Here is a 25,805-nt window from a genome sequence, read left to right as displayed (position 1 = left end):
ATACGCAATGTCATGATCATGGCTCACTGCAGCCTTGTCCTCCTAGGCTCAGGTGATCCTCCCACCTCAGCCTCCTAAGTAGCTGGGACTACAGGCCTGTGCCACCATGCCCGGCTAATTTTTGTACTTTTTGCAGAGATGGGGTTTCGTCATGTTGCCCAGGCTGGTCTCAAACTCCTGGGCTCAAATGATTTGCCAGCCTCGGCCTCCCAAAGTGCTGAGATTACAGAGGCAAGCCACTGCACCTGACCAAAATGCACCATTCTTTAACTATCTTTTTTCTACCTTCTAGTTTTGAGTCAGAATAAGCTTTATTTATTTATTTTTAATTTTATTTTATTTTTGAGATGGAGTTTTGCTCTTGTCGCCTGGTCTGGAGTGCAATGGCACGATCTTGGCTCACCTGTGCCTCCCAGGTTCAAGTGATTCTTCTGCCTCATCTTCCTGAGTAGCTGGTATTACAGGCACTCACCACCATGGGCGGCTAATTTTTGTAACTTTAGTAGAGACAGGGTTTCACCATGTTGGCCAGTCTGGTCTTGAACTCCATACCTCAGGTGATCTGCCCGCCTTGGCCTCCTAAAGTGCTGGGATTACAGGTGTGAGCCACTGCTTCTGGCCTATTTATTTATTTTTAAAAGGGGGTCTCATTCTGCCTCCCAGGTTGGTGTGTAGTGGCACAATCACAGAAAGAAGCTTTTGTAAAAAGGAGGGAGCATGATTGTTTTCAGATTATTGATATAACTGTGTTCTTTCTGTGTCTATATCTCAGCTTCATTTAAATTCCACTCAAGCTTCACCTCCTCAATTAAACCCTGACTCATTATGCCTAGCCCTGATTTTTGCCTTTCTCTGGCTACCTTTAATATCAATCCTTTGTTGTCTATCTTTTTTGTATTGAATTATCTATTTGTGGTTATAAACATTCTCTAAGACTTACTTCTCCAGCCAGATTGTAATTTTACAAGAGATGGGGACAAGGCCTGCTATTTTTCAATGCTGTCTTACTGTTGGGCATGCTGTGAGCATTTGCTTGATAATGCTGCGGTATAATCTGCAAATAAATTCTAGGCAATTGATGCACATATTAACTCCCCAAAAATTTGGAAAACCTATAATCAGTTGTTCAGAAATGTAGTCAAGTCTCGGAAATCCTAGAAGAGGCTAAGAGTTGTTCTATGACATTCAGAAGTTAAGTTTAAAGAGTATTTCAAAAGAGAGGCATTTTCGTTATTTCCATTCCAATGAAATACTTTCTTTATTTCATTAACCAACACATATGAAGATGGGAAAACACTTACCAGATGTCTGTGCCAAGGAAAAGATGGGAATAATATGCAAATAGGATGACACTCACCTGGAAGGATGAGGTAAATTTACCTTAGGACCAGGTCTCCTTGGTTGTGTTCACCTGTTTCTTGCTTACCTCACTTCCCTAAACTCATTCACATACATTACTTAGTAAAGGTCACCTTCTAGTTCCCAAATGTGAAACTTCAGTCTTTCTCAACCTGATTTATCATTAATTCTGAATGTTAAAATTAAGAATCTTTAACGTTTGACTGTGGAGGAAACTCATGGCTGGTCAAGCCAAAACAAAATATCTCCTGGGGAGCTTGACTTAGTGGTTCTCCCCTGAAGGAAAAGGACGAAGCCCTGCCTAATATCAACCTCAGGGAAAGCCTTCAAAACCAGGAAGAAGGATTTACAAATTCTTAAAATTGCTCTTTGTTTATATTTTAATTTTGAAGACTCAACAATTAGTTTAAATTCTGGTCAGTGCCTTAACCAGAGTATTTCCATATTGAAAGCATTAAATGGAATGACTTCTGGCTGGAAAACACAAACAAATTTTGTTATCTCAATCACTAAGAACCAGAGAGCAAGGCCCACTCTGCCTGGCAAACAAGGAATTAGCTTCTTGGCTTTTGGGGCTAGGAGAAAAAAAGTTAATGAACTTGCTAATATTCACTGTCTTTTGAGTAATTTTCTGACTCCTCAAGTCCCACATCTATATTGTGAGGGGTGGAAACTCTCAGTGATATTGTTTCAGTATTTCTGAACCCCTCCAGTAATAAATTACTTAATGATCTACCAGACAGCGAATATCCAATATTGACATGCATCTCAAAAGCTATAAGCTGCCCTATGCACGAAAGCAATAAGGCCCTAAAAACAGTGCCTTAACAAAAATGTTCAAGACTTAACAAAAATGTTTGAGCATGATTTCCTAAAACCTCCTGGCTTTACACTGCATGGGATGCAATCAGCTTTGCCTTACAAAAAAATAATGGAGTTTTGTGTCCTTCACTTACCAGAATGCACTATTTATTTGCACCTAATACTTGAAAATGGGTTAATATGCAACATTGTACTGGGGGACTGGATAATGTTTACCTTCAGGCACAAGAGTAGAAAATGATTCCCTCTGAATGTTTTCGAATTATATACTTTCCTACTGATGTGGTAAAATAAGCTCTAATTTAGACGGCCCCTCTGGATAATGTTGCGTGTTGGTTTGTTGTTGAACATCCACGTATCTCTTTCAACTTGAATTATTTGTTTATTTGAACTAGGCTTAGCTCTGATCAATGGTAAAATGTGAAGGGTTAATTTCAGCAGATGTTTGAAGCCAGCTCTGCCTAAAAGTCTATAGGGAGCCTCTACATAAGAGCCCTGTGTAGGGTGAGCGGGAAGGGGCCAGATGTCAAGGTCATAGGTAAATCAGTACCAGCTTCCAAGGAATGAAAGTAGAAGCAAATCAGAGACCTGGAAGGATCTCATTCTGGGAAATGAGAAAGAAAGATGTTATATGGGGAGCTACAAGGTTGGAATAGAACACAGAGGGAGATGATGATGCAAGAAGGTAAAGACTGGGTAGCTGAGGGCAAAGAGATGCTAAAACGACAGTTTACAGAATGGAAGGACCAGAGCAGGGCTAGATCAAGCCTGATGATTAATTAGTTGGTGCCTTCTATAAGAATGAGGTGCAGGAAGTAGGATGTGCGTACTATTTCTCTGCCAGTTATTGCTGCCCAGACACTGTCAACCTACCATTTTGGAAATGCATCTCCTTAACCACGAAAAGAACTTAGGGAGAGAATATGCAAGGTTGAATTACCTCCTTCCATCCACATGGCTAGACAGACAGCACCTACTGCCTATGATTCAGCAGCAACTTGATGTATAAAGGACCTTTTGAACATTCATTTCCATTCTCATCTCCTGTGGAACAACTCAAAAAGGACCCTTGCTCCTTTGTTCCTTTCAAAATAGATTAATCTGCATCTGGGAGCAGTATCTATCAAATGGGAACAGATGATCCATCAGCTGATTTGTGAGCTATTAAGGCAGCCAGTACCACATGGATACGAAGACTATTCAAATGAAAGTAACCTTTCCGTACAAAAAGGTCCCTACCAATTAAAACTTGTGAAAGTTGTCTTTGCCCCCATGTGGAATAGTATGGTTGTTAAATAGGTGCTATTCCATTATGTTGAACTTTAAATTGAATATTCAAAATTTTTACATAATACCTCTTCAAACTAGATTGAAAATTTCAAAACCATATATATTTAAATTACATTCTCATTATGTGAAATTAGGGGACATGGACAAAATGTTATTTTTGTTAGAGAGTAAGTGACCCTTTCATTAGAACTTAGTAATTTCAAAGGATCAGTTAATCAACAGAGCGGTCTCTGGAGTTATCATTTGTGCTTTTTACCAATATTATGCCAGCATTGTATCGGCAACTGTGTGAAGAGTATACATTGTGCTTTTTGAAAACAGAGACTGACAGGAATTATTTTCCTTATAAATAATGCATGAGAAAGAAAACAAAGCCTTTTTCACTATTATTTTTCAAGTACTTTATTCTAATCATTTTGGAACAATTGAACATACATCACCTTGTCTCTTTTATGATAATAAAAGCAATACATACTTATTGTAGAAAAACAAAAAGTTTGAAAAACAAGTTAAAAAATCTCATTAAGCAGAGATAATCATCAATACTGTCTTGGCATATTCCCTTTTATTTATATTTGTTTTACATGACTCAGACCATATTGTGCATACAATTTTATCATCTGATTTTAGAAGTTACCATTAGAATAAATTTCTTATTCATGTTATTAAATAAAATTCTACAACCTGATTTTAATGGCTGCATAATAACAAGTTGTATGGAGATTCAAGAATTTATGTTAAAATATATCTACTATTATACATTTAGGTTGTTTCTGCATATTCTCTCAAATACAGATTAATCTATTTTGAAATGAACAAAGGGGCAAGGGTCCTTTCTGAGTTGTTCCACAGGAGATGAGAATGGAAATGAATGCTCAAAGACCCTTCATACGTCAAATTGCTGCTGAATTATAGGCAGTAGGTGCTGTTTGTCCAGCCATGTAGATGGAAGGAGGTAATTCAACCTTGCGTATTTTCTCCCTACATTCCTTCTGTGATTGAGGATGATGTGCTAACCATTTTTGTGCATAAAACTATTGCTTTAGAATAGTGTCAAAGAAATGGTATGCATAATACTATTTATTTAGAGTCAAAAAAATTGAATTATTAGGTCAAGAAAAGTCCTATGGTCCTTAATACACATTGCAAATTGTTTAACTGAAGATGGCTAAAAAAATTACTTTTCAAATTAGAAAGCAGGTGATCTCTCTCAGCTGTCATGCATTATCTGAAAATAATGACAATAACCTGTTTGTTTGCTATATTTAAAAAACAATATATTTGCTATATTAAACAGTTAAGTGCCTTCTATAGCCAATCACTTCATTTGACATTGGAATTTAATTCATGGTACGAGTCCCTATGAGCTAACTATCTACAAATTTTTTGTAGAAAAGATACAGTCCCGTGTAGTTTTTTAATAGAAAAGAGAGTAGAATTGAAAAAGAATTTGTCAAGAAAAACTTAGAAATATTTGTAATTTTATCTGAAAAGTTCTTACTTTTGACACGCAGTAGAACAGATCCCAGTTTGGGAGGAAAGAGTCACAGATTAGTTACTAATTACTATGGAAACTCAGCTGGTCTTTGAATTTCTTTGGACTTCAAGTTTCCAAATCTGTAAAATAAGACATTAGGTCAGATTTCTAAAATCCTACTTCACTTAAAAATACCATATTTGGTTATATTTTAATGTGGAATTATTCAGACATCATTATGATACAAAAAACACCGTTATCTCATGCCTGCTAATTAACCAGAAATACAGTCTGGGAGACCTCAATTAGATAAAGGAGACACATGTTTACATATGATGAACATGATATAGTAAGAAAATGATATTGACTCACCCAGAAATAGCAGGGATATTACTATGCCCATCTTACAGTTTATTTTTACATTTTAAGGATTAGACTCTCCTTTTATGTGGATTCCAAATAATCACCCAGTTGACCATGCCTGGGCACTATGATATTTATAGAATCTGAAGATAAAATATTCCAACACAAACCCCTTAAAAATGGTTTTTGCTGAATAAGTTGATTGATTACATAAGCTATCCATACTAATAATTAAAATCTATGAAGACAGGAGAAAACAAACATCATTTAGTAAATTCTACAACTTTTTATATTAACATTTCCAATCAAGTCAGCACATTTCTTTGTTATGAAATGAATTTAGGATCTAATACTTCAAAAAAGACAGAATGTTCCCTTTTCCCTGATATTTTAATACTGAATTCAATTTGTCATAATCACTGGCTTGAAAAATATCACCTTCACTTGACTCGTAATGTTTTCCTCAGAATCAATCATACACAAAAGTTCTAAAGTAATGTTGAATTCTTCACTTTTAGCAATATGTAAGAATTACATCATCCTTCCCCCGCAGAAGCTTTTTTGCAGCTAGTAAAATAGCTGAAATAGAAGAAACAGGACAGTATTAAAACCTAACTTTGGGAGTGTATGTAAATGAGCACAAAAATAAGATTAGAGACCAAAAAGACCTCAGACTTTTCAGTTTCATAACCACATCAATTTTAACATATGTATTGATATATCCAAAGGTGGATATGGAGATCATTTTATTTCTATAACCAGAGAGTGCAGTGCTCTGAATACAGTCTAATTGGCATATTCTAAATTACCGGATTTATTATTTGGATGCTGGATCTCTCTATGGCTCTGGCAATTTTGTATTTATCTCAATTTTAAACAAATCAATTTTCATTTCTAGGTATTATTTTTCTGATTGTGCCATGAGGATAATAAAACGTGGCACTTTTCTACTTTAAAAAATTACTTTTCACAACGACTAAATTCTTTAGTTTAAGTTATTTTCTGACCAACTTTTAAATGTAACTTAACTTTAAGAGGGGCCAGATATACTTACACTGTACCTTTGGTTTTACGTTTTAGTGCTAGACTAAAAGTCCCAGACTATCTGATATCAAATAGCCAATTACCTAACACATATAAAAGTATTTCTATTAATAGAATTCTGAATGTCTCAGAGCACTGAGGTATCTTGGTAAACAACTACTTACAACTCCTTTTAAAGAAGGGACTTCAGGAGCAAAGAGCATGGGACATGCCCCAGGTGACACAGGGATTTTTGGCTAAAACTAAGCTTCATGTCTACTGACTCACAACCTAATTCACTTCTCATTGCACTATACTGACTTGCAGGGTTTTTTTTTTTTTTAACATTAGAAATCCCTATGATGGTATATTTTAAACTTTGACGAAGCCAGTCCATTAGAATCACTTTTTACAGGAAACCGGAAACTTTTATTACTATTAACCAAAGATTTTATAGAACAACAGGCCTGGAACAGAAATGTAAGAATAAAAGTTTAAAAGTTAAAGGTCTAATAAAACCCCACAAGCACAGGCAACCAAGGCAAAAATGGACAAATGAGATCACATCAAGTTAAGAATATTTTGCACAGCAAGGGAAACAATCAACAAAGTGAAGATACAACCTGCAGAATGGGAGAAAATATTTGCGAACTACCCCTCTGAGGACAAGGGATTAATAATCAGAATAGATAAGGAGCGCAAACAACTATAGGAAAATAATCTCATTATCCAACAAAAAATAGGCAAAATATTTTAGTAAACATTTCTCAAAAGAAGACATACAAATGGCAAACAGGTACATGAAAAGGTATTCAACATCATTGATCATCAGAGAAATGCAAATCAGAACTATAATGAGATATCTTCTCACCCCAACTAGAATGGCTTATCCAGAAGACAGGGAACAACAAATGCTGGTGCAGATGTAGAGAAAAGAGAATCCTCATACACTGTTGGTGGGAATGTAAGTTAGTACAACCACTATGGAGAACAGTTTGGAGGTTCCTCAAAAAACTAAAACTAGAGCAACCATATGATCCACCAATTCCACTGCAATTTCATGAACAGTGGGCCAGGAATTATGAGACATTTAAGGAAAGCTGCTTACTTGAAACACAAGACCAAAAGCAAACATAATAAACAACAAAAAAGGAAAGTTGAACGAAACAGACACACAGCAGGGAACAAAAGAAAACTTCAAAGAAATCTACAAATAATTTCATCAGAGACACAGGACAATATTCACGTATAAATTCAGACAAGGAGGTCATAAAAAGGAGCATTTAGAAACAAAGAATAATATCTTGGACATTCAGAATAGGAAGGGAGAGGGGGAGAGCCAAGATGGCCAACTAGATACAGCCAGGAAGAGCTTCTCTCACTGAGAGAGACCAGACCATCAAGTAGACCAGCACACTTCAAACAAATCTTCCGAAAGAAGGCGTTGAGAGTGGACCGAAGGAAGAGGCAGACCCCTGGCTGAAAGAAAAGGAAGCTGGGAACCCTGCACAGGGTTGCCAAGAAGCAGTATTTAGTTCCTGGCCCTGAGGAGCTCTTAGGGAAGGGGTGAGTGAAATGGGCATGGAGTATCCCACTCTTGCCATGAACCCCTGAGATTCTAGCTCTGGGAGAAGGGTGCAAGCTGGGGTGGGAGTTGTGCCAGGCCAGGACGAGGTAGGCATCTTGGGAGGGAGGAGTCAAGGGGAAGACAAGGAGGAGCCTGGGTGCTCCACTCACCTTCAGAGGGCTTCTGAACCTGGTTGAGAGGGGGCCTTCTTCTTCCTTGCCTCTTTGGTGTTGGTGGGTGGTTGTCCCTCGACAACTGGGCTTTCCTGGCCATCTTCACTACATCAGTGTCTCTCAATTGTCTTCTCAAGGTCACCTGGCATCCCTATATATAACCTTCCCAGGACAGTAACGACCCACATCCCTGAGCCTTGATTGGTCAGCAAGCCACTAAACAGCCAATGATAGGCCTGGGGTGAGGGGCTTAGACATCACAGAACCCCATCAGGAGATTGTCATAGGGGAGTGGAGAGCAGGGGGAGGGACCAGGTATTGGGAAGAGGAGGGGACAAGGGGAGGAATGAAGAGTCTTATGAGGAGGCCAGGCTGGTTGAAACAAAAGGGGGCATTTCTTTAGCACCGCTAAAAAGCTTTCCCAAACTGACCTGGTACCCTCCTCATCTTCTCATGTCAGTTCTGGTGAATCACTTGGCAAGGATAGGGTGTGTCTTCCAAAGCCTTTCTCCACTGCCAACCCATTCAGTGGTAACATTCTGTTTTCTTCGACCTTTCACCATTACCTAATTGTTACATGTCTTACCTACAATCTATTCATGGTAAACTTTATACCAATACATCCTGACCATATTTAAGTGTCTGTGGAGATGTTAATCATCCAATTCCCACCTACCAATAGTCAACACACACTGAAAACCATTAACTTCTTGGCTTAATGCCAAGAACCTTTTTTATTCCATGTATTTTTTCTAGTGTCCATGAGGCTCTCTGCAGTTTCCTGTTCTCTAGTCTCAAATCACTGCCTTCAGACTATGAAGACTTCAGTGAAGGGCTGTACATGGTGGCTCGTGCTTATAATCCCAGCACTTTGGGAGACTGAGACAGGAGGATGACTTGAGCCAAGGAGTTCAAGACCAGCCTTGGCAACACAGCAAGACCCCATCTCTACAAAAAATAAATTAGTTGGTCATGCTAGTGCATGCCTGTAGTGCTAGCTACTCAAGAGGCTGAGATGGGAGGATCATTTGAACTCAGGAGGTTGAGGCTGCAGTGAGCCATGAACATGCCACTGCACTTTGGCCTAGGTGGCAGAGAAAGACCCTGTGAAAGAAAAGAGAAGAAAGAGAGAGAGAGAGAGAGAGAGAGAGAGAGAGAGAGAGAGAGACAGAGAGAAAGAGAGAGAGACAGACAGAGAGAGAGATTCAAGAAAGAAAAGAAAGAAAGAAAGAGAGAGAGAGANAGAGAGAAAGAGAGAGAGACAGACAGAGAGAGAGATTCAAGAAAGAAAAGAAAGAAAGAAAGAGAGAGAGAGACTTTCTTGAATAGACTTGCTCTCCTGGGTATCCTATTCTTGTTTCATCTCTGCTTGTCTCAATAGGTATAATACTCAGGCTTCAGGCTTGAGTTTTAATAGTGTTTGGGGGATGAGGCAGATATATATTTGTGCTGGGTGTTTGCATGCAGAAAATCACAACCTCAAACTGACGAATGCATCCAGGAAGGAGCTTGGCTTAACCCGAGGCATGTACACCTAGCGTGAAAAGCTCTTAAAATGTGCCGTCATCCACTTTTCTTATCTTATTTTACTACTTTCGCTTAACATTTTACTTCCCTTTATTCTCCTGAGGCCTTCTGAAGAAACAGAGTTTACCTTAAGGGGAAACACTCACAGAATTATGCTTCTAACTTCTTGGAGGAGACACTGTGTGATCAATTTCAGTCCATTCATCTCCCTAGGTACAGGTGCCCTCATTCAAGTTTTTGTCCCTGGAAGAAAGGGATGATAGAGTTAACCACATGCCAAAGTGACTGTGTTAATATCATACAAAATCTGATATAATTAAGGGAAGATTATATTAATATAATATAGTAATATGTCAATATAAGGATAATGATATATAATATAATAAAAAGGTAATCTAGACATGATGTTTCCCAACCCTCAATCTAACAACAGAAGGCAGCTCATTCTCCCTAGGATTAAAGGGGAGCCCAATCAACAACAGTAGGAAGGTTAGCAGCATCAGCAAGGGGGATTAATCCAAAACTCCTTTGACAATTTGTGGCTAAGAGAAATGCTCCTCTTCACCATAGTGCATGAGATGCACCCTCTCCCTAGAGACTCTAGGAGGACCAGAGCAAAAGACAAGGGTGGCCCTGCCACAACAAATGTTCCAGGAAATGGTCTCTGTCCCTTTAGGCCCAAAAATCCTTTCCTCTACCAAAAACACCAGGTGATCCAGCAGTACTGACAAGGACATACTAACACAATAAGCAAAATCAGAGAAATATTCCAATAAGTAATTACAAGTTTTCATGAAACGAATAAAAAAATAGAAAAACTTAGCAAAGAAATAGAAGTTATATTAAATGATGACCAAGTAAAAGCTACAGAAATTAAAAATAAAATAACATAAATAAAAACCTTGCTGGATAGGCTTAATAGTAGAGTGGAGATAACAGAATATAGAATCAGTGAACTTACGAACAGATCGATTGTATTTCCTCCATCTAAATAATAGAGAGAAAATAAGCTGAAAAAAATTAACAGACCCTTAGAGAAAACAGTGAAAGATCCAATATTTCTATCACAAGAATTCCAGAAGAAGAGAAAAAGTGGGGCTAAAATAATAACCAAAGAAATATTGGGTGAAAACTCAAAGTGACAGAAGACATAAACCTACAGATTCAAAAACCTATGGAGAGTTCCAACAGGATAAAACTAAAAAAAAAATCATGCCAATACATATCATAAAACTCAAAGAAATGCATGCCAATACACAACATAAATAGGCAGTTCTGAAAGAAACTTGAGGGAATAATTAGTGATAGTATATGTATATTAGTCAGTTCTCACACTGCTATTAAAAAAACTGAGACTGGGTAATTTATGAAGAAAAGAGGTTTAATTGACCCGCAGTTCTGTAGGCTGCACAGAAAGCATGGCTAGGAGGCCTCAGGAAACTTACACTCATGGTGGAAGGTGGAGGGGAAATAAGCATGTCTTACCATGGTTGGAGCAGGAGAGATAAAGTGAAGGGAAAGGGCTCCACAGTTTTGAACAATGAGATCACATGAGAAGTCACTCATTATTACAAGAACAGCAAAGGTCAAATCCACCCCCATGATTCAATCACCTTTCACTAGGTCCCTCCCCTAACATTGGGAATTACAGTTCCACTTGAGATTTGGGTGGGGACACAGACCCAAACCATATCATTCTTCTCCTGGTCCCTCCAAAATCTTATATCCTTCTCACATTTCAAAACACAATCATGCATTCCCAACAGTCCCCCAAAGTCTTAACTCATTCCATCATTAACTCAAAAGCCCAAGTCCAAAATCTCATTGGAGACAAGGCAAGTCCCTTCTGTCTATGAACTTGTAAAATCAAAAACAAGTTAGTTACTTTCAAGATGCAATGAGAGTACAGGCATTGGGTAAATTCTACCATTGCCAAAGGGAGAAATTGGCCAAAACAAAGGTGCTACAGGCCCCTTGCAAGTCCAAAACCCAAAAGGGTAGTTATTAAACCATAAAGATCCAAAATAATCTGTTTTGACTCCATGTCTCACATTCAGGCCACACTAATGCAAGGAATGGGCTCCCAAGGCTTTGGGAAGCTCCACCCTTGTGGTTCTGCAGAGCTCAGCTCCCATGGCTGCTCTCAAGAACTGGCATTAGTGCCTGAGGCTTTTCCAGGTGCATGGTGCAAGCTGTTGGTGGATCTACAATTCTGGGATCTGGAGAATGGTATCTCTCTTCTCACAACTCCACTAAGCAGTGGCCCAGTTGGGACTCTGTGCAGAAGCTCCAACCCCACATCTCCCCTTCACACTGCCCTAGTAGAGGTTCTTCATGAGGTTCTGCCTCTGCAGGAGACTTCTGCTTTGACATCCAGGTGTTTCCATACATCCTCTGAAATGTAGATAGAGGCTCCCAAACCTCAATCCTTGCCTTCTGTGCACCCACAGGCCCACATGGAAGCTGGCAACATAGGGAATTAAAATTCAGCATGAGATTTTGGTGGGGACACAAAGCCAAATCATATCAGATAGATAGATATGAAATGAAACAAATGAAAAGCATGATGGTTATTACTTCCAGGAAAAAACTGAAGTGCTATAAGAAAGGAAACATAATCATTATATATTATGTGGCATAACTGTGAGTAATATTTACATAGCCATAATAATATAAATACAATGTAAATTCTAAGTAGAAAGTCTTAGGGCTAGATACCAGTCTTCTAAGCATAGGGCTTCTGGGCTGTGCAGGTTCTTGGCATTTTGCATTAGGATTTTTTGTCTTTTTTCTTCATTCTTCTGTTTCCTGAACATTTCCAAGTGAGTCCCTTTTGAAAAACTCCAATGTTTCTTGGATGAACTGAAAGCAAAGTGGAGATGGCAGGAAGTTAGGGGAAAATAAGTCATGAGCAAAAGAAACTACGACAATGTAGGTATCTGATGACCAAAAAATGTCCCAGTATGGAGTGCAAAGACACTTAAAAATTTCCCTAAAGTTTTCCATTTTAACCATTAAGATTGGGAAAGTTACCACTTTTTCTCATGCCATGTACACAACTAAGACTCTCTTGGATTGCTTGTTTTTCCCCCTCTAAAAATTCAACTCTTACTGGAAGAAGCTTATCTAGGAGTCAAGTTCTTGGTTCAAATTTTGATTTTGCTACTAATTTTCTCTATGACCTTGAACACGTCACTCTTTCTGGAATCCAGTTTCCCCAACTGCAAATTGAGAATAAAAATGTCTGTCTTGCTTTCTTCACAAAGGCACTCGTGCATTCATTCAGTGCCTATATATATTTGCTAGCTGTTCTCCATGGTAGCCTCTAAAACTGTTGCCAAGTATCCAAGAGTAAACAAGGTACAATCTCTGCCTTAAGAAAGTTCGCTGAAGAGGCCAGGTGCAGTGGCTGATGCCTGTAATTCCAGCACTTTGGGAGGCTGAGGAAGGCAGATCACTTCCAGTCAGGAATTTGAGACTAGCTTGGCCAACATGGTGAAACCCCATCTCTACAAAAATATAAAAATTGGTTGGGCTTGGTGGCATGATACTCAGGAGGCTGAGGTAGGAGAATCACTTGAACCAGGGAGGTGGAGGTAGCAGTGAGCCAAGATCATGCCACTGCACTCCAGCCTGGGCAACAGAGCAAGGCCTTGTATCAAAAGAAAAAAAAAGAAAAGAAAAGAAAGTTCAATGTAGAGATATATAACATGAGAATGACAATACTGTAACATATACATGTCCAGGAGCTAGGTAAGTCCAAAGAAAGGCACCTCACCCAACTTGGGAATAGTTCAGGCCAGGGTGTTAAGGGTCCAATAAAGATCTGAACTATAAGCTTCTAGAAGGCAAGTACTGTGTCTTTTTAATCAAAATTATGACTATTTTCATTCTAGATGCTCATTGAACAGGCATTAAAATACCATAAATCATCAAAGATACATAAGTGTATATCCAAGAAGAAATTGGACATGAATTGACATCTAGTTTTATTTCAAGAAAACAAATTGCTTATGCTTCATGGCTTCTCTCAAAAGGAGTAGTATGTTTTCCTTGTCCGTTTGTCTTGCTATAAAGGAATACCTGAGACTGAGTAATTTATAAAGAAAAGAGATTTATTTGGCTCACAGTTCTGCAGGCTGTACAAGAAACATGGTGCCAGCATCTGTGTCTGGTAAGGGCCTCAGAATTCTTCCAATCATGATGGGAGGATAAAGGAAGCCAGTATGTGCAGATCACATGGTGAGAGTGGAAGCAAGAAGAGAAAAAGGGCCAGGCACGGTGGTTCATGCCTGTGATCCCAACACTTTGGGAGGCCGAGGCAGGTGGACCATTTGAGTTCAGGAATTCAAGACCAGCCGGGCCAAAATGGTGAAACCTCATCTCTACAAAATACAAAAATTAGCCAGGTGTAGTGGTGGGCACCTGTAATCCCAGCTACTCAGGAGGCTGAGGCAGGAGAATCATTTGAACCTGGGAGGCAGAGGTTGCAATGAGCCAAGATCACGCCACTGNAAAAAAAAAAAAAAAAAAAAAAAAAAAAAAAAAAAAAAAAAAAAAAAAAAAAAAAAGAGAGAGAGAGAGAGAGAAAGGAAGAGGTGCCAGTCTCTTTTTAATATCCAGTGCAATACCTGGAGGATGGTACCAAGCATTCATGAGGGATCCATCTTCCATGACCCAAACACCTCCCATTAGGCTCCACCTCCACCATAGGGGATCAAATTTCAACATAAGCGTTGGAGGGTCAAATAGCCAAACTATAGTACATGTTAACACTCTTCCTTGAAACTAGGTTTTGTAAGTATCCCTGCCAGTGTTTCACAGTGGGTATTGCTACAAAATAGGGCGCCTTCTGCCACAAGAGCTTGACCAACTTTAACAAAAATCTGGCCTACTCTAAGAAAATATGTTTGGCCACATTCTGCAGTTTTGATTTTGAGTGTGAGACCATTAATGTTTTGTTACCCAAACAAGGCTTCAGCTAAGTGAATGGTGCAAATTAAACAGTGGCAGAGCCCAGAGCATCCCAACCCCATACCTACCGGGCTGTCCCTTACCATCCTGCCAGTCACTCCTGCCAGCCATAAGCTCCATGCAATTCAACAAGGGGTCCTTGCACAGCTCTTGGCCAAGGTCAAGAACTAGCTCCTGTCCAAATACAACCCTCAGGAGGCTGGGCTCCCCAACTGGATTGAGGGATTCATGGGCCTCTCTATTGACCCCAACTTCCAGAAGAATCTGAAGGACGGGTTTATCTCATGCACACTCATGAACAAGCTCTAACAGCCTCAGTCCCCAAGATCAACCACTCCATCCAGAACTGGCACCAGCTAGAAAACCTCTCCAACTTCACCAAGACCATGGTTAGCTATGGCATAAACCCTGTGGACCTGTTTAAGGCCAACAACCTGTTTGAGAGTGTGAACATGACACATATGCAGATGTCTATTTTAGCCCTGGCAGGGAAGGCCACGATGAAGGGGCTACAGAATGGTGTGGACATTAGCATCAAATACTCGGAGAAGCAAGAGCAGAACCTGGACGATGCCACCATGAAGGCTGACCAGTACATCACTGGGATGCAGACAGGTACCAACAAATGTGCGAGCCAGTCCAGCATGACAGCTTACAGCATGAAGGGGCATCTCTATGACCCCAAGAACCATATATCCCTCCCATGGACCAACTGACCATCAGTCTCCAGATGGGTACAAACAAGTGTGCCAGCCAGGTGGGCATGACAGCTCCTGGGACCTGGAGGCACATCTATGACAACAAGTTAGGAACCGACAAGTGTGACAACTCCATGTCCCTGCAGATGGGCTACACACAGGGTGCCAACCAGAGCAGCCAGGTCTTTGGCCTGGGTCAACAGATATATGATCCCAAGTACTGCCTATGAGGCTCACTGGCTACTTCCCAGGCCCAAGGGAGGCCCCCTGTAATCTCCCCTCCTACCAGAAGGAGGCCAGCTACTGAGGCTCCCAAGCATTCTGTCTCCCCACATCATCACTCTGTCTGGGTTTGGGGGTTTTTCTGTGTTTTTATCTCTTTTTTTAATGTGTTCAGTGCTACTAACTGAGGGTCTATGGGCATCTGCATGGGATTACACAGCAAGTTTCCCCCCCCCCGTCTTGGTTCCTTTACAGGACTAAGCCACCTGGGTTCGGGGGAAGGGGTCAAGGCCATACCTGGATGCTTATGGAGTTGGAGTCCCTGGAAGAGACATCCAGGTTGTGAGCCAAGCTGTGTGGGGAAAAGAGACCTGGGCAGGGAGAGAAACAGGCCCTAACATGTTTCTGGTTGCCTCTCCTCTTCCCATTTATTGGCTGATCAGTTTGTGGTTTCTGTACCCACAGAAGTTTCAAGAAGTTTTCATGAAAGGAATTTTTTTTCCAGGAAATGGGGGAGAAATGGGTTCTCTGGGAGAGGGCCAGGCCATAGTCCTAAAATATTTTATGCTCGTGAGGGACTGGGTTTTCCTAGGACCCTCAGACCAACAACCCTGACCCTGTCCAGGGGCCTGGTAGGGAAGCCGAAGCCCACACAAGACATGGAGTTCTGAGTCGTTGGGGCTAAGCCTTACTCACTCCCCATGCTCACTCCCCTACTGTGGCCCTCAATAGGCTTTAAGGAGCCCCCAGCTCTCCTTTTCCCCTTCCAGTACTGCCCATCTCCCCTACCACATGCCCCGTGAAGTATTGCACAGGGACCTTCACCTGGGGAATCTGCACCATGAAATACTGTGAAACATTGACTATGGACCAAACACAATAAAAACGTCTGCTTTTAGGAAGAAAAAAACAGTGGCTACTCCTTCTATTCTATTATCCTTGCTTCTTGCTTTTTTTGTCTCTGAAGATTAGTATTTTTACAAGAGGGATTATAGTGGCAACCTCTGCACTCAGAGATGAAGTAGTTGCCAAGTAGAGGATGCTAGGCATGGTGGCTCATGTCTGTAATGCCAACACTTTAGGAGGCTGAGAAGGAAGGATTACTTGAGTCCCGGAGTTAGAGATCAGCCTGGGCAGCATAGTGAGAACACATCTCAACAAAAATATAAATAAAAATAATAGCCAGGCATGGTAGTACATGCCTGTTGTCTCAGCTACTCTGGAGGCTGCAACAGGAGGATCATTTGAGTCCAGGAATTCAAAGCTGCAGTGAGCTGTGATCATGCCACTGCACTCCAGCCTGAGTGACAGAACAAGACTGTATGTCTAAAAGAAAAAAGAAAAGACATAGTTGCCAGATAGAAAGATAAGAAGGCACTTCAAGGCAACCTTACATATTGTCTCTGCTTCATTTCCAAACTGAGAGCCTTATTGAAAGCCCATTTCTGAAAGATATTTAGAAACAAATACCCTTGATTTCCTTTGAATGCATTTGTAAGTAGTTCTCTCTTGATACTAGGTGCAGGTATCTTATATAGAGGTGTCAAGATACACTCAATTTACCCCTTTAATCTTCCTTGTCCACCTTGATAGAAGTCAGCTATCCACCCTTTGAACCCCTCAGGAAAGAAATGCCACCAGCTGGCAGGTAGGGAAGCAGAATCACCCCTAACTTAGAGGAGTATTTTCTCTAGTTATTGGTCAGAAAAAGCAGGCTGATCTGTACTTCTAGCATTTTTCTCTGGAAAGAGCAAGATGTGTTGAACGCAATAGTTCTTATAGCCCCTTTGTAGGAAATACTACCATTTTCAGTAAAGTAGACTTCTCAAGATATAACACAAGTTATCTTACATTAACTGAGGGTTCATATAGTTCAACTTGCTCATTTGACAGATGGGGAAACCGAGGACCAAAGCATAGAATGGTTTTACCTAAAGTAACCCACTGAGTAAGCAGCTGATGTGAAACTGGATCTTGGTGCTTTTGCCTCCCAGGTCATGGCTCTATGTTAATTCTGTCCTTTGATCTCATCATGCTTATCTTCAAGTTCATCTCTCTTGGCTGCAAAACATTAAAATTTCAACTTCAATATGGTCAAAGAACATAAGAGACAATTTATAGAAAAAATACATTTAAATGGCTCATAAACATGTAACAGTGCTCAACCCTATCTGTAATCAAAGAGGCAAATAAAAATGTGTTACCATTTTTCATGATTATCATTAGCCAATGTCTAAAGAAATATTTATGTGTTGACAAAAACACGTTGAGATAAACACCCTTATGCTATGTCAATAGGAGTATAAGTTTGCACAAACTTTCCAGAAATTAAATTGGCAATATGTATCATTAGCCATAAAAATATTCATATTCACTGACACAGTAATTCCACACATAGGACTGTAATCTAGAAAAATATTTATGTTTCTTTTTTTCTTTTTTATTTTTTTATTGCATTTTAGGTTTTGGGGTACATGTGAAGAACATGCAAGATTGTTGCATAGGTACACACATGGCAGTGTGATGTGCTGCCTTCCTCTCCATCACCTATATTTGGCATTTCTCCCCATGCTATCTCTCCCCAGCTCCCCACCCCCTGGTGTCCCTCCCCTATTTCCCTCCAACAGACCCCAGTGTGTAGTGCTCCCCTCCCTGTGTCCATGTGTTCTCATTGTTCAACACCTGCCTATCAGTGAGAACATGCGGCATTTGATTTTCTGCTCTTGTGTCAGTTTGCTGAGAATGATGGTTTCCAGGTTCGTCCATGTCCCTACAAAGGACACGAACTCATCATTTTTTATGGCTGCATAATATTCCATGGTGTATATGTGCCACATTTTCCCTGTATGTTTCTTTATGATGTCAATTGAAACATTGTTTATAATTATGAAAAGCAAATCATTATTGTGGGAATGATGATAGAAATTATGATAAAGTGATAGAATGAAATACTTTGCATCCATTAGAAGTTATGTTTATAATGAATATTTAGTACTGTTAGAAAGTTCTCAAGATTGAAAAGAACACAATAAAAAATTGTATATAAGGTGGATCCCACACCTGGCCTCAATTGCCTTATTTGTCCAGTGAGGAGTTCAAATGGATGGCCTCTAAGGGTCCTTATGCTTTCATTGCCTCCTTCTTTGCTTGCCTTCTTTATCTGTTTTCTCTCTCCTGCCCCATCCATATCTTCAAAAACATTCTCAGTGTCTTGAGGAGAGCCAAGGCAGGTGAGCAAGTGGGAGGCATCCAGAAGACTTAGCCATGGGGACCAATCCTCAGGTCCTAAGCTTGATATAGTACCAAGGTTCAAGGCTCAGGGAAAGGGATAAACTGCCAAGGAGTGGTCCTCCCAAGAGCTGGAGGATGGAGAGGGCCAGGTCCAAAGACCAAAGCCACGGCTTCCCTCTGTGGGTTAAGGGAGTGAGAAGAGGATTTGGAATTTTGTTGGTTCACAAGGATTAAAATTGAAGGCCTCCCTTGGGACTAGGCTTGCAACTAAACCTCAAAAGTGGTTCCAGCTCAAGCATTTCCTTCCTGGGATAAACTGGTGCTGTGTGGGAAGGAAAAGGAGAGATCAGTGGCCCAGGCCTTGGACAGAAGCTGGGAGCCAGATAACGCTTAGAAGGAATAATTCCTGGGGGCATCTACATTTGAATTCCTACATGGATTCAATAAAAGGAAAAAAGAGTTTGCAAGGTAGGTTTTGAGGTTTTAGGCAAGGTAAGGGAGATGGGGGATGTTCTTAAATACACATTGTTATTATTATTATTATTATTATTTGAGACAGAGTCTTGCCTTGTCGCCCAGGCTGGAGTGCAATGGCACGATCTTGGCTTACTGCAACTCACTGAACCTCTTGGGTTCAAGCTATTCTCCAGCCTTAGCCTCCTGAGTAACTGGGATTACAGGTATGTGCCACCACACCAAGCTAATTTTTTGCGTTTTTGGTAGAGATGAGGTTTCACTATCTTGGCCAGGCTGGTCTTGAACTCCTGACCGCAAGTGATCCATCCACCTCAGCCTCCCAAACTACTGGGATTATAGGTATGAGCCACCATGATCAGCCAGACTTATTATTTGATATGCTTATTTTTGAACTATCCATGAAAACCCATGCCAAAAGACATGCGTTGTACTATTGAAACACAGAAATCATTGCTGACACGTGAAGTTACCAATGATACATGTATGCATGGAAGCTTTTTTCATAACAGCCAAAGACTACAAATGATCTAATGCAGTTTAATGGATAGATGGTTAAACTGTGGAACATCCATACCATGGAACACTACTTAACAATAAAAAGGAAGGAATTATTGGTAAATGAACCAAACTTGATGGATCTCCAGAAAATTCTGCTGAGTGAAAAAAATGCCAATTACAAAATATTTTCATATTGTATGATTCCATTTATATAACATTCTTGGAATGACAAAGCTATAGAAATGGTGATTGCCAGGGGTTCAGGATGGGGGGTGGGGGGTGGCATAAGAAGTGGAAGGTAACAATAGGAATTATTGTGGTGATGCAGCTATTGTTTCTCAACCTTTTCAATATCAATGTCCTGGTTGTGATATATACTATAGTTCTGCAAAATGATTCTATTGAGAAAAACTGAGTAAAGTGTACAAGGAAGATCTCTGTATTATTTCTTACAGCGGCATGTGAATCTACAGTTATCTTATAATAAAAAGTTTAGTTTAAAAAAGTTATACTGCTTATTTCCATTTATATTTAAGTTCAAAAATAGACCAAAGTTATTTATGATGTTAGGAGTCATGACAATGGTCATCTTTGAGGAAGAAACTGTGTCAGTGGTAGGAAACAAAACTAAATGGTGTTACAGGAAAGGGGTCCTGATCCAGACCCCAAAAGAGTGCTCTTGGGTCTTGCACAAGAAAGAATTTAGGGTGAGTCCTTAGTGCAAAGTAAAAGCAAGTTTATTAAGAAAGTAAAGAAATAAAAGAATGACTATTTTGTAGACAGAGCAACCCTGAGGGCTGCTGGTTGCCCATTTTTATGGTTATTTCTTGGTGATATGCTAAACAAGGGGTGGATTATTCATACCTCCCGTTTTTAGACCATATAGGGTAACTTCTTGACATTGCCCTGCATTTGTAAACTGTCATGGTGCTGGTGGGTGTGTAGCAGTGAGGACGACCAGAGGTCACTTTTGCTGCCATTTGGTTTTTGGTGGGTTTTGCCTGGCTCCTTTACTGTAACCCATTTTATCAGCAAGGCCTTTATGATCTGTATTTTTCTCTGTCCTCCTGTCTCAACCTGTGACTTAGAATGCCTTAACCATCTGGGAATGCAGTCCAATAGGTTTCAGCCTCATTTTACTCAGCTCCTGTTTAAGATGGCATTGCTCTGCTTCACACGCCTCTGACACAAGTGCAGTGGTGTTACACAACAAGTTACAGGCTTCTTTGCTCCTTCTTCACTCTCACTGTTTCACTTGACTAGCCTAAAAAATTAAAAATTAAAATAAGTAGTGCTTCTGGGGCGATAGTTAATCTATTTTTCATCATAGATGCAGGATACACATGATCACTTTCTGAAACTTTCTTTGAGTTGTATCTTATGATTTGTGCATTCTTCTAAGTATGTTATAGTTGATATAGTTGAATACATTTAAATATCATATCTTATACAGAAGCAAAGATCTCCAAATCAATATATCAGATACTGTGAAAGGAAACTAAAAACATGGGACCCCAACTGACTATGCCAAAAGAAAAAAAAATTAAGCTGAAAGCTGAGTCATGCAAGAAACTGCCTTTCCTTTTGTTTCTCAGCAGATAGCTACAGAAAAAATTTAAATATCCCTACAGGCAGCTACTATAGGTTCATCTTGTCTTATGTAAAGTGCCAGTTTACTGAGTGAGTGATAAATACATAATCGACTATTTTTCTACTTTCTCCTTTTTCTCTTGCAACATGTGCATTCAGTTACGTGACCATGCCATACATCTTTCCCCTCCAACCTGCTTTTCCCCTTTAAATAGTGAAACCCTCAAAATTATCTTTGAAGAAAGGCACAGATCTGTCTCTCGAGTGTGTCTTTAACGTTGGCAACATAAACTTCTAAATTGATAGAGATCTGTTTCAGATGCCTTCTCATTTACAAATTGGTGACCAATGGATAGAACTGTCAGTGGAGGTGGCCCTGGCATTTGATAAATCTATGAGTGCTTGGTACCAACATGGGCTAGGTTTATTGCTCAAACTGTTGGCAGTGGGAAATCTTATGGGTCTGCAGCAAATTTGATTCTTGCCTCCTCAGAGGAGAGAACTTGGCTAAGGGGTGTAAGGCAGAGTGAGAGAGTGAGGCAAGTTTTAGAGCAGGAATGAAAGGAAGTACACTTGGAAGAGGGCCAAGCAGGCAACTTAAGAAATCCAAGTGTCCCATCTGACCCTTGACTTCATGTTTTTATATATTGGTATGGTTTTGTTTATTCGTCCTTTATTTATTTATTTATTTATTTATTTATTTATTTATTTACTGGGGGGCAGGCTGTCTGCATGGGCAGTGCCTTTCCAGCACTTGGAAGAGGTCGCATGCACAGTGTGTTTATTGAAGTTGTGCACATGCTCACTTGAGGCATTTTTCCCTTACCAGTCAAGTGTTCCTAGAGGAAGGTCATATACCAGTTAAACCCTGCAATTTTTTCCTCTTATTGCACATGCTTGAGCCTGCTCACCCAACTCCTGAGATCTTATTGGGAAACTGCTGATCACCAGTTGCAGGTGTTTCTTTCTATTGGGAGACTGTCTTTCTCTGGTGCCAGCTGTGACCAATTATTTTAGAGCCATGATTTAACAATTACCTAACCATCACCTGATGGTTGTCTGTCATTCCTAGGGTGGGAGGTTTTATGAATCTATAAAATCTGCTTCTATCTGTATGTCTAATATGTCTAAGTCATGTATATAATGTATCACTACCAAAAATGCATAAAATATCTCTAAAGAAAAAAATTAAAACAAGCAATTTATCAGGAAAATAGAAACTTTAGGCTCAAATGCTTTTTAAAGTTCATGTGACTTAAGTAAGTCCTTAGTAAGTAAGATGATTTTAACATTATTGGTAAAATAAAATTAGAAATGTCTTCAGAATTGTTAAAATACATTATTATTTAGATTTATTGGTCAAGCAGTCTAATACTTAATCTCTGCTAGATAGTATAAGGTGTCAAAATTTGGCATGAGGGTTATAAAGATTGCAACCCAAAAGAGAATTATCTTTATTTGTGTAATTTTTTAAGGCATTGAATATTATTTAGTTTAATGAAAATAGCTAAATCCTGAGTTATTGGCAAAATAACCAATTTATTTAACCTTAAGTTTCTTACTTAGGTAAATGCCTGAAATTCAGACATATACCTGAAGCTATAAAAATGGTTAACAGGAAAATAACCTTAAATGATGACTGTCACAGTTTTCATAAGTAGTCTAGGTAGACTATTTAAAAAAGATAATTAATTAGATAAGTGTAATGGAATACATGCTTGTAGATAAATTTGTCATATAATCTAGAATCTAAAGTTATACTGTACTAAATAGTAGATACTCTTTAAATGTCTGAGTCATTTCCAATTAAAAAAAATTATAGCAAAACATTTTTCTTAAAAGTGTTCTTATTTAAAGAAAAATAATTTTTGTCTAAATTCAAAAGTTATGAAACAGGATAAAAGGAAACAGTAAATAGGAGTGATATAAAGAAAGTTACAAGTCCAAAGCCGTATTTTTGGTAAGAAAGATTAAAAGGAAAATGATTTTATATGAAAAATAATCTTGAATGAGAAATTTTTGTCCTCAAATAAAATGACTGGTTATTTAAGAAAGAGGGATATCTAGGATAAAACAGGACATCCAAGCATGTTGAAGTGGTTTGTGTTAAGTCATAGTAAGATTTGTAAAGGAGAATTTAAAGGAAATTGTTTATAATAGTCTTTCTAGAGATTGGACTTTGATATGTAAAAAACACTAATACACTAAAGAATTTGTTAGAACACCAACATTTGAAGGTACCAACTCAATAAAAATAGAAGAGATTTTAATTTTTTTAACTCAAAAGTTGAATTTTTATTGCATCTCACTAGTTTCAGTTTTCTTTTACCTTTGAGAAGTTCTGAGATAACAACTCCTTAAATGTTTTAGTCAGCTCCTGTAACATTCTTCATCATGTTCTTTTTTTTGAGACGCAGTCTCACTCTGTCATCCAGCCTGGAGTGCAGTGGCATGATCTCAGTTCACTGCAACCTGTGCCTCCTGGGTTCAAGCAATTCTCCTGTCTCAGCCACATGAGCAGCTGGGACTACAGGCATGTGCGACCATGCCTGGCTAAGTTTTTGTATTTTTAGTAGAGATGAGTTTCACTGTGTTAGCCAGGATGGTCTCAAACTCCTGATATCGTGATCATCCTGCCTCAGCCTCCCAAAGTGCTGGGATTACAGGCGTGAGCCACTGTGCCTGGCTGGAATGCAGAACTTTTAATAACAAAATTTTCAAGGACCCAGGAAGGACAACGTAGTTGCCCTGGTTCTCCATGAGTTCATGCTTAACATTGGACTTATGTCCTCTTGAATACCAGTTGTTTCTCTAATTTGGGTACATAGCACTGATAACAGATGGGTCGTCACAGGTAATTTGACTTAGACCATGGAGTTCAATCAAATTGAGTATCTAAACAATTTTAGGACTGGCTAATTTAGCATGAATATCTGCCAAAGTATTTTCTTGGTATTCAATTAATTTTTGTTCTACTTGGGTTAGCAGTTATGTAAACCAGCCAGCCTTTTCATTAAAGTTTCAGGAATTCTTAACCAGTCCAAATGATATGATTCTAAAGTTGCCAGAAACCTATATTCAAGAGTGCTTTTCCAGGTGTTTTCCATCCTTTCCTGAACTTTTTAAAAGGCATCATATCCTAGGATTTTGCATGCTTGTGAAGTTTTCAGAAACTACATCGGCATTAAGCAATTAACTGTGGAAACGACTGTAAACAGTCATAAAGACACAATTGACAAGGAAAGGAAATTTGGTTATTTCTGTGGTCTACAACAACTTAACATAATAACTGTAATTATAATTGATAACACATACTTAGACATATTTGAATTCTAGAAATCCCATACAATTTTGGAACATATATTAATATCATTCACTAAAATGTAACCTGGCTGGGCACAGTGGCTCATACCTGTAATCCCAGCACTTTAGGGGGCTGAAGTGGGCAGATCACCTGAGGATGAGAGTTTGAGACCAGCCTGGCCAGCACGGTGAAACCCCATCTCAGCTAAAAATACAAAAAAAAAAAAAAGTAGCTGTGAATAGTGGTGCACACCTGTAATCCCAGATACTCAGCAGCCTGAGGCACAAGAATCTCTTGAACCTGGAGGTTGCGGTGAGCTGAAATTGTGCCACTCCACTCTAGCCTGGGTGACAGGGCAAGACTCTCTCTCTCTCTCAAAACCGAAGTGCTACAGAAAAACTGAATAATACCCTTTTAAATTCAGCCAATTTAAATTTTACACAGAATTTTTTTATAAGATTATTTTTTCACAACTCTTCCACAACTTGTTCAAACCTTCAGCTTTATCCTATCTAATTTAAAACAATACTTTAGCCCTCTAAATCAGGCAAAAATTTACATTTCTATGCCTTCTTATAATTTTTTTACTAAAAGCACATTTCACTTTCCTCACACATCTTGCATGTAAAAAATGTTCAGTAGTCTCAATTACATGTTACAATATTAACTCTTAGTAATTTTTATTTTTGATGAGAAATGTGGTAAGTGATTTTAATTATGTACTAGGCGTGAAGAGAATCAACAAATAGTAAAGGTCACACTGATAACAGCCAGTAAGTACTCATTCCCTAAGCCAGGATTGAACCTGGCTGCCATTGAGAAAAGGCAAAGCTAGCTTCTAAGCTATAGCACTGGGCAGTTTCCATTGCTCTTCCCAGAAGGAGTCTAGAGCAACCAGTTTTGAACTTGCAATGACTTTTAACTGCTCAAGACATTTGTTAGAGCTAACTGTGATATGAACCTTAAGATTCCTGTTCCCTGGATGGCAAAGACCAAGAGAAAGTATGGCCACAGGATTACAAGGTCAAGCACCTAGAGACATAAGACAAGATGGAAACCACATCCAGTTTTATTTGTTTGTTACTGACCAGCTTGCTTGGCCAGCTTGAACAACAGGCTTATGGGGTCTAAGCCCGTGTTCTATCCTGGTACTCCTCTTTATGTTAGAATAATACAGAAAAACAAATTTGTAGCACAAAGTACCCCAGAT

The 25,805-nt window shown here is 39.3% G+C and overlaps 1 pseudogene; it reads left to right on the top strand.

Annotated features, from left to right (window-relative positions):
• The window catches only part of LOC108284239, a 36,244-nt pseudogene extending 20,741 nt beyond the window's left edge, over positions 1-15,503 (top strand).
• Positions 15,504-25,805: the final 10,302 nt, after the last annotated feature.

This window comes from Cebus imitator, unplaced genomic scaffold, assembly GCF_001604975.1.
Source record: "Cebus imitator isolate Cc_AM_T3 unplaced genomic scaffold, Cebus_imitator-1.0 Scaffold273, whole genome shotgun sequence".
Classification (NCBI taxonomy): Eukaryota; Metazoa; Chordata; class Mammalia; order Primates; family Cebidae; genus Cebus; species Cebus imitator.
The sequence above is the reverse complement of the archived record's forward strand: the minus strand, read 5'-3'. Positions and strand labels throughout refer to the sequence as shown.